The 11,693-nt window shown below is 44.3% G+C and overlaps 1 pseudogene; it reads left to right on the top strand.

The window, feature by feature from the left end:
• Nucleotides 1–582: 582 nt before the first annotated feature.
• LOC127204432 (60S ribosomal protein L10-like) lies at nucleotides 583–1,020 on the top strand (annotated as a pseudogene).
• Nucleotides 1,021–11,693: the final 10,673 nt, after the last annotated feature.

The following is an 11,693-nucleotide window of genomic DNA, read 5'->3' as shown; positions in this document are numbered from 1 at the left end:
CACACACAGACACACACACAGACACACACACAGACACACACACACACACACACACACACACACACACACACACACACACACACCTACAAGTTCCTGGGCATGGTAAGGCTCTCAAGGCTTAAATAAACCATCCAGCCTATAGGAGACTCTGCAAACTGGAGTGGAGAAGGTCACTGAGCAAGCACTATACCCAGGAGGAGACAGGGGGTAAAGGAGGTTTAGGGGAAGTGGATGGAGGATGAGACCAGAGAAGAGAAGTGATGGCAGCATACAGGGATGTAAGCACTTCGTAGTTTTCCCACTTACATAGGAACTCTCTGAAACATCTCCCCCTGTTCTGATGTAAAAGGTCACTGAGTGGATGGATACCCCAACCACTAAGATGATATTTCAGGTATACCTTCCTGATAAAAGCTGGGTAGACACCTGACTTGCTGAGGACCAATCAGGTTATTTTCTAAGGCTTGGTAATTCAATTAGTCAATTAGTGTTTTTTTGTTTTGTTTTAAAGATTATAACATGTGACCTTAGGCTCTATGGCTAGCTATCCTCCAGCGCACCACCAACAGTTCTATTGTCATTATGGGCCGCCACCCCACCCGGTGTAACTGATATTGTAAAAACAAGCCGTATCCAGAGTCTCGCTTCTGCTGGGGTATCCCTGATGCTAAAATCTGCATCTTTGACTTGGCATGGAGGAAGGCAAAATTGATGAATCCCCACTTGGTGGCCACATGGTGTCAGATGAATATGAACAGCTCTCCTCTGAAGCGCTGGAGGCTGCCCGTACTTGTGCCAACAAATACATGGTGAAGAGTCCTGGCAAGGATGGCTTTCCTACTCAAGTGAGGCTCTACCCTTTCCATGTCATCCGAATCAACAGGATGCTGGGGCTGACAGGCTCCAGGCAGGTATTCGTGGTGCCTTTGGGAAGCCCCAGGGCACAGAGGTCAGGGTTCACATTAGCCAGGTCATCATGTCCATCCGCACTGAGCTGCAGAATAAGGAGCATGTGATTGAGGCTCTGCATAGAGCCAAGTTCAAGTTCCCTGGCCACCAGAAGAGCCACATCTCAAAGAAGTGGGGCTTTGCCAAGTTTAATGCAGATGGATTTGAAGACATGGTGGCTGAGAAGCGGCTCACTCCTGGTGGCTGTGGGGTCAAATGTATTCCTAGTCATGGACCCCTGGACAAGTGGAGAGCCCTGCATTCCTGGGGGCGCCTTCCACTATGATGCTCTTCTGTACGCTACCAAATCATGTTTGGTAATAAATCTCACATCCAGTTAAAAAAAATCAAAAGATAAAACAAAATAAAAAACACAAACAAACCCCAAATATGCTGACATACCAATAAAAATATGGGAACAAATATAACCGAAAGAGAAAAGTGTAAGAAGAGACACTAAGTGAGCACTGCCTAGGCTTTTTTCTTTTTGCGGGGTCGGGGGGGGGGGGGGGGGGGGGGCACGAGGGTGTTTTGAAACATGGTTTCTCTTATAGTCCTGGCTGTCCTGGACTCGCTTTGTGGACCAGGATGGCCTCAAACTCTCAGTGATTCACCTGCCTCTGCCTCCCGGCTTGCCTAGGTGTTTTTAATCCTTCACGGTCTCAGTTTTCAGATGTGGGTCAAGAGGGTCCCCATTCATCTGGCATACAACAGAGGGGCTCTGTGCCACACCATCATTCAGGGACCCAGGCTGAGGCCTGCCCCTGCTTCCAAAGTCACTCTGGTCACACACAAAAAATGAGGAAGAGCCAGGTGAAAAAAGGCACTTCCTTTCTCACTCCCTCATTTTAACTGAGCTGCCTGTAGGGGACCTGTCTGAGGAAACAGAGGCTGAGCAGGCCACTGAGAAGAGAGCCAGCCCTTTCCTCTTTGAGGAGAGAGAGAGAGAGAGAGAGAGAGAGAGAGAGAGAGAGAGAGAGAGAGAGAGAGAGAGAGATGCGAGTTGTGGCAGCCATTTTTCTGGCTTGTATGGGCATCATGAAAACCAAGTGGAGAAAGCTGTTCAGGAAAAGGTGATATCAGCGGGATGAAATGGGTTTGACGGTGAGGACTGCCTAGCCTGCATTGAGAACAATTTTAGTGGAGATGGGGTCAAGGCTTGAGTATAGCAGGCCCCAGCCAGTAGAAGAGGAGTTAGAACAACAGACCTTTGTGTGGACTTTGATGTAAAGGAAAACAGAAAGCAAAGCACAGCTGAAATGAAGAAAAGACTCTTTTCCTTTTCCCATCCAGGTGCAAAGAAATGGGGAGCGAATGCTTGGGGAGAGGGAGACTTGCAGATACGCTCAAGTAAATCAAAACAGCTTCGGTTTCCTTGTTCACGGAAGGATTTCATGGCTCTTTCTAGCTCAGTGCTTATCCTAGCCTGTTCCTGTAGCTGTAACAATGTACCACAGAGTGGCTGGCTTATAAACAACAGTTATTTCCCTCAGTCCGGAAGGCTGGAAACTCAGCCTCACCTGGTTCTGGTGAGTACCCCGTCCTGGCCTGCTGACTTCCCTCTGTCTTCTCACTGCATCTTGACATGGCCTAAGGAACAGAGTGGGTTCTGGGTCGGGGTGGGGGATACTCCTCATAAATGTACCAATCTCATCCACCAGGGTTCTGCTCTGAGGACATCTTGAAGCCCCGCCTCTAAGGGCATCATGTTGAAGGCCAGAATCTCAACACATGAATTTGGGGGAGAGGTATGAAAACACTTACTTTGTTGCAATAAGTATGTTTGTATGCTTTTATTTTTCTATATCAGTTTTTATTTTAATCTTTTATTTTGGATGCAGGGTCTTATTACATAGCTGAGGCTACTCTGGAGCTTTAGGTTCCCATACCCAGTCCTCCTGAGTGCTGCTCTCACTGGCCTGCACCCTCTACCTAGTTTCAACTTTTAAAATACCCCTTTCCAGGTCAGCTACAAGATGCAATGGGTAAAGACAGCCACCATCAAGCCTACACACACAACCGCGCGCGCACACACACACCCACGCACGCGCACATGCGCGCGCGCGCGCACACACACACACACACACAAACAGAGAGAGAGAGAGAGAGAGAGAGAGAGAGAGAGAGGAATAGATAGATAAATAAATAAATAAATATTTAATTTGAATTGTTATATTCCAAGCCAGGGATGGTGGTGGTGCACACCTTTAATCCCAGAACTCAAGAGGCAGAGGGAGGTAGATCTGTAGATCTCTGTGAGTTCAAGGCCAGCCTGATCTACAAAGCAAGTTCTAGGACAGCCAGGGCTACACAGAGGAAACTCTTGTCTCAGAAAAAAAAATTTTTTTCTTTCTATGTGTAATCAGGTCACATGTCAATTTCCTCCTCCTCCTCTTTTTGGTATTGAATACCACAAATCAAGAGCATTTCAAAGTACCTATGACCCACACGATCAGCACACGGAAGCGATCACTGCAGCCTCCCCGAGAGGTTAGTGGGTGGTGGTAAGTGTAGCCAGGATTTTGGATTCCAGTCATGCCTCTGAGACTGCCCTCAACACACTGTCAGACAAACAGGATGGAAGCCTGGGCAATCTTCTGGCTCCTAACAACTTTCACAGCTTGAATGGCCCCGCAGATCTGAGCATTCAACTTCCCAGCGTCCACTCTCCTTGCAAAAGCCATTATCTTTTGTCACCCTCTCTGGTCCCTCAGCTGTCCAATATTCCAGCCATTAACAATGTGAAATTTCACCCAGGAGAGTGCTGCTTGCAGGGAATGGGGCAATTTATGGTCCATTTATTGTGTTCTTTTCTCTTCAGAAATTATTAGCTGGTTTGCTGTGGTCCTTATTGCTGAAAGTGACTTGACCATCAGAAAGAGTGTATTAGCTGCTAAGTGGAGGCTATTGCACAATATTCTCAAAGGCCATTAGGTTTTCCAGGGACCACTGATGTTTACTGCTTACTGTGGAATTTGGTGGTGAGCATTTTCCCCCTGGGCTAACAAAAGTCCTTTAAGAGCAGTGAGGACAGTTTTTTTTTAATCCTCTAGGAAGTGCACAAGCAAGATGGAGACGCAGGAGTGATTTAGAGAAAGGCTTTGTTTTATTGGCAATGGGTTTGCAGGATCTGGCTGCTCCTTCCTTGTACCTCCCCCACCTCCAGCTTCAGAGCTAATGGGCATTGGTTCATTTCACCCTAAATGCAAATATCAGCACTGGAACAAATATTTAAACAGTGCCAATCAGAGCCTTTTATGCTTTTATCAAACCCCAAAGCAAACAGTTGCTGAAAGGTTTCTTCTGTGAATGCTGTTTTAAATTTAACTTATAGGCCATGAGGTTTTTAACCCACCCTCTGGCTTTTCTAAGGAAGAAGCCGAGGCCTAGAACACAGAGGCTGGGTAGTAGCCTTAATAATAACCTCCAGGAACCCAGAAGCCAGCTTTGTTCTCTGACTCTTCTCCAAATGGGCCCATCTGTGGTGGTTTGAATGAGAGTGACCCCCATTGGCTCATGTATTTGAATTCTTAGTCACCAGAGAGTAGCACTATTTGAGAAGGATTAGGAGGTGTGGCCTTTTGGGAGTAGGTGTGGCCCTGTTGGAGGAAGTGTGTCACTGGGAGTAACACTGAGGTTTCAAAAGCCCAGGCCAAGCAGTCCGTTCCTGCTGCCTGAGGGTCTGGATGCAGAACTCTTAGCTGCTTTCTCCCTGCCATGATGGTAATAGATTAACCCTCTGAAACTGTACGCAAGCACCAATTAAGTGGCTTTTGTTTTTGTTTTTCTAGACAAGATTTCCCTGTGTAGCCCTGGTTGTCCTCAAAACCCACTCTGTAGACCAGGCTAGCCCACAACTCAGAGATATGCCTGCCTCTGCCACCTGAGTACTGGGATTAAAGGTGTGCACCATCACCAGCTAAGTGGTTTCCTTTATAAGAGTTGGTTGCGGTAGTGTGTTTGTGTGCTTGTTTAATTTTTTGTTTTGCTAAAGTGAAGTTATCTGTTTCCTGTGTTTTCCTAGGTGTAGTTAGCCTCCTTGGGTTGGAGTTTTCCTTCTAATATCTTCTGTGGGACTGGACTTGTGGATAGGTACTGTTTAAATTTGTTTTTGTCATGGAATATCTTGTTTTCCCCATCTATGGTTATATGAATGTTTTGCTGGGTATAGTAGTTTGGACTGGCATCTGTGATTTCTTAGATTTTACAAGACCTCTGCCCAGGTGCTTCTGGATTTTATGGTCCCTGCTGAAATGTCAGGTATGATTCTGATAGGCTTCTCATTGTATGTTATTTGGCCTTTTTCCCTTGCCACTTTTAATATCTTTTCTTTGTTCTGTACATATAGTGTTTGGATTATTATGTGACAGGAGGATTTTCTTTTCTGTTCTACTTTACTTGATGTTCTGTGGGCCTCTTGTATGTTTATAGGCATCTCTTTCTTTAAATTTGGGTAATTTTCTTCTATGATTTTGTTGAAAAATATTTTCTGGGCCTTGGAGCCAGGTGTCTTCTCTTTCCTCAATTCCTATTATTCTTAGATTTCATCTTTTCATGGTGTCCTTTATCTTGGATGTTTTGTGTCATCAATTTTTTATATTTAACATTTTCTTTGATGGTTGCATCAAATTCTTCTATTGTACCTTCTACACCTGAGATTCTTCCCTCCATCTCTTGTATTCTGTTGGAGATGCCTATGTCTGTAGTTCCTGTTTTCTTCTCTGAGTTCTCTCTTTCTAGGATTTCATCAGTTTGTATTGTTTCCATTTCCATCTTCAGATCTTGAACCATTTTATTGATTTCCTTCACCTGGTCCTTTGCATTTTCCTGAGTTTATTCCAGTGATTTATTCATTTCCTTTCTATAGGCCTCTCGAATGGCTTCTTTAAAGGCCCCGATCTGTTTTCCTCTTTCTTCTTATATTTCTTTACATATTAAGGACCCAGAGGGGACAGAATCTCCACAAGGAGACCATCAAAGTCAACAAACCTGGGCCTGGGGTAGTGGTGCTGCACAAACTGATGCACCAACCAAGGACAATGCAACCAGAGAACCTAGACCCTCTGTTCAGATGCAGCCAATGTGGATCCCCTAGTAAGGGAAGTATGGACTACCTCTGACATGGCTCTGGTGATCATGATTTGATCACTTACCCTTGGCCTGGCAGCCTTGTAGGGCCACAGAGGAAGGGGATGCCTGCTACCCTAAGGAGACTTGATAGGCTGAGGTCAGATGGTAGGGAAAGAAGGTCCCCTGTCTGAAGACTAGAGGAAGGGAATAGAGGGAAGAGGGAGGGAGCAAGGGAATGGGACAATACAAGTGAGGGGGGGTAATGTGAATAAATTATAAAAAATAAAAAAAAGTTTTTAAAAGATTCATGCTTCGCACTCATCTGCAGGCACATCCCAACCTCAGGGATTTGTGAAGACAATTGAGCACACTTGCCTCACCGCCTCCAACACTGTCACAATTTGGAACACCCATTTCTTCCACTACCAACTTAGTCTCTTGTTAAGTGGGAAACCAGGGTCTGACTAGCTTGCTTCCTTTTCTCTCCCAGGCTGTGTGGCTTCTTCCTGCTTTTTCTGGCAAGAAGTATCTATTTAGTTGCTCACTCCTCTACCCTCCTGCCTCCTCAATTCTCTTCCCCCATCTACATCCCTCCTTCTTCTTGCTCCTTCTCCTCCTCCTCTTTCTTGTTCTCTCTTCTAGTTTTTCTTTATTTTTAATATAGTTTTCCCTGATCTTTGCACCATGCTAGTGTGCTAGCTAATTTTCTGTCAACTTGACACAAGCTAGAGTCATTTGTGAAGAGGGAACTTCTTTGAAAAATGTCTTCATATGATTGGCCTGTAGGCAAGTCTATCAAGCCTTTTCTTGATTAATAATTAATGTGGGAAGGCTCAGCTCACTGTGGGTAGTGTCATCAAGTGGTCCAGGATAGTATTAGAAATCAGACTAAGAGCTGGGTGCAGTGGTGCACACCTTTAATCCAAGCACTCAGGAGGAAGAGGCAAACAGATGCCTGTGAGTTCAAGGCCAGCCTGGTCTATAAAGTGAGTCCAGGACAGCCAAGGCTACACAGAGAAACCCTGTCTTGAAAAACCTACCAAGAAAGAAAGAAAGAAAGAAAAAAGAAAGAAAGAAAGCAGACTAAGCAAGCCATGGAGAGCAAGTCAGTAAGCATCACTCCTTCATGGCGTTTGCTTCAATTCCTGCCTCCAGGTTCATGCTTGACCTCTTGCCCTCATGCCCTTCAGTGATGGACTGTGACCTGGAAGTGTAAGGTAACCGAAATCATTCTCTCCCAAAGGTGCTTTGGTCATGACATTCTACCAAAGCAGTAGGAACCTAAGACACCTAGTACTCTAGCTCAATGACTTTGGTTAAACTCTAAGTTAGAGTTCCTAATACTTACCCCATAACTGCTGGGACAATTAAAAGGGCACAGATGGAGCCGGGAGTGGTGGCGCATGCCTTTAATCCCAGCACTGGGGAGGCAGAGGCAGGCAGATCGCTGTGAGTTCGAGGCCAGCCTGGTCTACAAAGTGAGTCCAGGATGGCCAAGGCTACACAGAGAAACCCTGTCTCGAAAAGCCAAAAAAAAAAAAAAAAAAAAAAAAGGGCATAGATGGAGCACTAAAGTGTTGTCTGCCCCACCTGTGTGTTTATGACACACAGGCTTGCCAACACACAACTCACATTCGGGTCCAGACTTCTTTCACTTAAGCAGTCAGCAAAGATAACCAACATCCTTGGCTTGTTTCCAAATGCAGAGGACCCAGCAGAGGATGGCTATATCTGCTGAGGTGGAGAGACAGGGTTCTATAATATGTCCTGCTGAACTGCTAAATGTCCCCTCCAAATTCATATACTGAAATCCCAACCCCCAGAATCTTAGGATAAGCCTGCAGCAGAACATAAGATTTTTATAAAGTTGATGGAGTTCAAACAATGACGTAAGATGGCTCTAATCCAATCCAATTGGTGCTCTTCTTGGAACTGGGATAACAGAAACATATCAGGAATACACAGAGAAGAAAGACTATGTGAGGACACAATGAGATGAAGCTCTTGGAAACTCAGGAGAGAGGACCAAAGTTGCTGACTCCTTGATCTTGGATGTTAGCCTGCAAAATAGTGAAGCAATGAATGTCTGGTGTTTAAGAAGCCAGTTCTCAGTAAACTGAGAAACTAACCAAAGACAGCTGCCAGCCCTTTACTTTTGTTTGCTTGAGAGAGTTGCATGGGTTAGACACACAGAAGACAACATGGCTGTTTTAGGACATAGTCCTGGTGCACACCGAGTGATTCACCACTAGCAAGTACTGGGAGTTTGGTTGCTGCCATAGATGGCAGTTGCTGCCCCTGTTTGTGGGGGAGGCTCTGATGTCATTCCCCAAGTCACAGGAAGTCTGACCCAGCCACCTCTCCTGCCCAAGTTTAGAGGCCTCCAGGGAAAAGGCAAAGTGACTATGGTGTTCACTATGGCCAATAGTCTTTTAACTGAGCTTGTAATACATACTTCTAAGTTCTGAGGCGGAGGTAGGAGGATGACTTTGAGTTCCAGGTCAACTAGGGCTACATAGCAAGAGTCTTATCTCAAGAGGAAAAAAGCAAAAGCACTTTTCAATGTAAAACCTCATAGATAAGAACCAAAGATAATTTGTTGAAATTCAAAAGCAAGGGATAAGAGAAACTGCTATGACCTCTTCCTTCTCCTGGTTCTGGTCCCACATGGTAACTCACATCTCTCTGTAACTTCTGTCCCAGAGCGTCTGACAGCCATTTAGACCTCTGTGTGCTTCTGCACACATGTAGTGACATACATGCACACACACACACACACACACACACATCAGTAAATAAATAAATTCAAAATCAGACTGGAAGTAATTAAATGCGACAATGGTGAAAGCATTCGAAAGCAATGGCAGCAGGCTGGAAGTCGTGGGCAGAGGAAAGAGCTGAAGCCAGAAAGCTAACGAGGATGGAGGAAATTAAAACGAGTAAGAGCGAGTTAGGTAAATCATTGGTAAAGTTCATTCTCCTGCACATGCACGCATATACTATAATGAGCCTTATCAGTGTTGGGAAATGCTTTATAGCCTTTTTTTTTTTTTATGAGGCAAATAATCAGTGTTGCCTCCTTTCCTTCCCTGTGGGTAAGGCATGGACTCTGAGTCACTCCACATTACTGGAACTTCTGCTGTCTGGCCTCACAATGGAACTATCATTTTTATATTGTTCCTATGGGAGATGTGTTTTTTGTTTTTTTTTTTTTGTTTTTTTTTTTTTTTTTTTTTTTTTTTGCGTTCCAAGTGGCAAGAGCCCAAATGGGTTTAAATTACAACATGTTTTAAAGACAAGCCTGCCAGTTTTCAATTTCAAATGAGAGGCCGTGGCTTCTGCCAACATTGTTTGGCATAGTGTGTCTTACATGAATAAAAAATAAAAACCAACTAGATATAATGATGGAATTGGAATTTATTTTCTGCCTTGTAAATTTGGAATCGTGTGTGTGTGTGTGTGTGTGTGTGTGTGTGTGCTCTTGTTCACACATGTGTTCTATGGTAGCTATAACAAATATATTTACTTATGAAACCAGAAATACAATATAATAGTATAAAAATCATGGCTGGGTGTGATGACCTAAGCCTATTATCCCACTACACAGAAGAGAGAGGCAGGAAGCTCAAGAACTCCAGGCCAGTCTAGACTTGACTTGAAGATCTAACCTCCAAATACACACACACACACACACACACACACACACACACACACACACACACACACACACACCCCTCTACTCTTGCAGAGGACTAGAGTTCAGTTCCCAGCATGTACGTCAGGTACCTGTGCCTACGGTTCCAGGGGACCACTGATGCTCAGGTCTGACCTCCGCTAACACAAGGTATACATACATACATTTGCTGAAGGGAATCAAACTCACATGTAACTGCTTTTGATTTTCATGAAGGAGAGAGTTTTCCTTCATATAACTGAAAACGAAATAATTGCCATTGAGGGCCTGGGTAGATGGCTCAGTGATTATGAGCACTTACTATTCTTACAGAGAACTAGGGTTCAGTTCCCAGCATCCACATCAGGTGGCTCCATCAGCCTGTATCTCTTGTTCCAGAGGATCACCCAATGCTAGATTCTGACCTCCGCTAATGCAAGGTACACATATCTACATACATGCAGGCCAAGCACATACACATAAAATAAATTTTAATTTATTTTAAGAAATAATTTTAAAAGAAGCCATTAACATCAAGGAAATGTCATTTAGGAACAAAAGGTATTTGGAGTCCTGCCTCTTTTCGAAAATGCCACAAACACGACCGTGTCCCAAGTTTCTCTTTGAAGATGAGGTTAAGGAAGAGCGTGATGGGATCTGCTCTTTATTTGCATTGAACCCCATAAACTTCAATTCTGTGCCACCTGTTACCAAATACACCTGTAGGATGGGCGGGATGACAAAGGAGGCAGGGAGGGAGGGACAGAGGACAACAGCAGCTAGCTATCCATTCCAGCATCATGGGTGCCTAGGAGGAAAGTCTGCTCAGCTCTGCAAGTTTTTTTTTTTTCTTTAACAATAGCTAATGCATCCGCACAGTATATTTCCTAGTTTAGTTTCCTGTTGCTGTAACAAAACACCATAACCCAAAGAATCTTGGGGAGAAGAAAGGGGTGATTTTTGGCTTACAAGTTCCAGTCCATCATAAAGGGGAGTCAGAGCAGGATCAGCTTAAGGAAGGAACCTGCAGGCATGAAATGAAACAGAGACTATGGAGGAATGGTGCCAACTGCCTTGTTCCCTAAGGTTGGTTCAGCTGCCTTCCTTGTGCAGCACAGGCCCGCCTGCCTCAGGGTGGTACCAACCACAGTGGGATGGGGCCTCCAAGTCAAGAAGCAGTTTTTTAAAAATGCTCCACAAAGCAGAGTGTGGTGGTGCCCACCTTTGATCCCAGCACTTGGGGAGGCAGAGACAGGAGGATCACTATGAGTTCGAGGCCAGCCTGGTCTACAAAGTGAGTGCAGGACAGCCAAGGCTACAAAGAGAGACCCTGTCTCAAAAAAAAAAAAAAAAATGTCCCACAGACATGCACAGGGGCCAACCTGAATGAATTAATTCTTCACTGTTCCCTCTTCCCAGGTGTGTTGACACCTGATGGAAGCTAACTATGACAGTACGGTTTATTTAGGTAAACATTAGCATACATGACTATATATATATAATCATTTTCTTCTAGTATGTATTTTTAATGTAAACAAACAAAAAAGTGAGACATATATTACCTGTATAAGCAACAGCAATATCAGAGATAGTCCAGCATGCCAAACCAGTACTAGGAGTCCAGAGGCACACAGGTTAAACTATAACTTGAAACTGTATTTCCTTATGCTTAAACTGAGAAGGATAAACATCTGCAAGTGAGAAGCTAAAATAATGGTCATAGATATGGAACGTTCTGTGTGGTATCAGTTCCTGGATATAAGGTAAATATTGGTGATTGCTTTAATGCAGAACAGTGTGCCTTCTAACTGCTCTTGGTTGATAAGTGAACAGCCCTAAATTGTGGCTCAAAACTACTGAAGTAGGTATACAAAACAATCCCTTGTTGTCAGATATAATCTCTGTAGTGAAATCACTAGCCCAGCCTCCTTTAAGGCTGTGCGTATGTCACTAACAGCAGCTTAGTAGTGTGCTTCCCATAGTGCTATGCAACTACTGCATT

Source organism: Acomys russatus, chromosome 20 (assembly GCF_903995435.1).
Source record: "Acomys russatus chromosome 20, mAcoRus1.1, whole genome shotgun sequence".
Classification (NCBI taxonomy): domain Eukaryota; kingdom Metazoa; phylum Chordata; class Mammalia; order Rodentia; family Muridae; genus Acomys; species Acomys russatus.
Note: the sequence above shows the minus strand (reverse complement) of the source record. Positions and strands in the feature narration are given on the sequence as shown.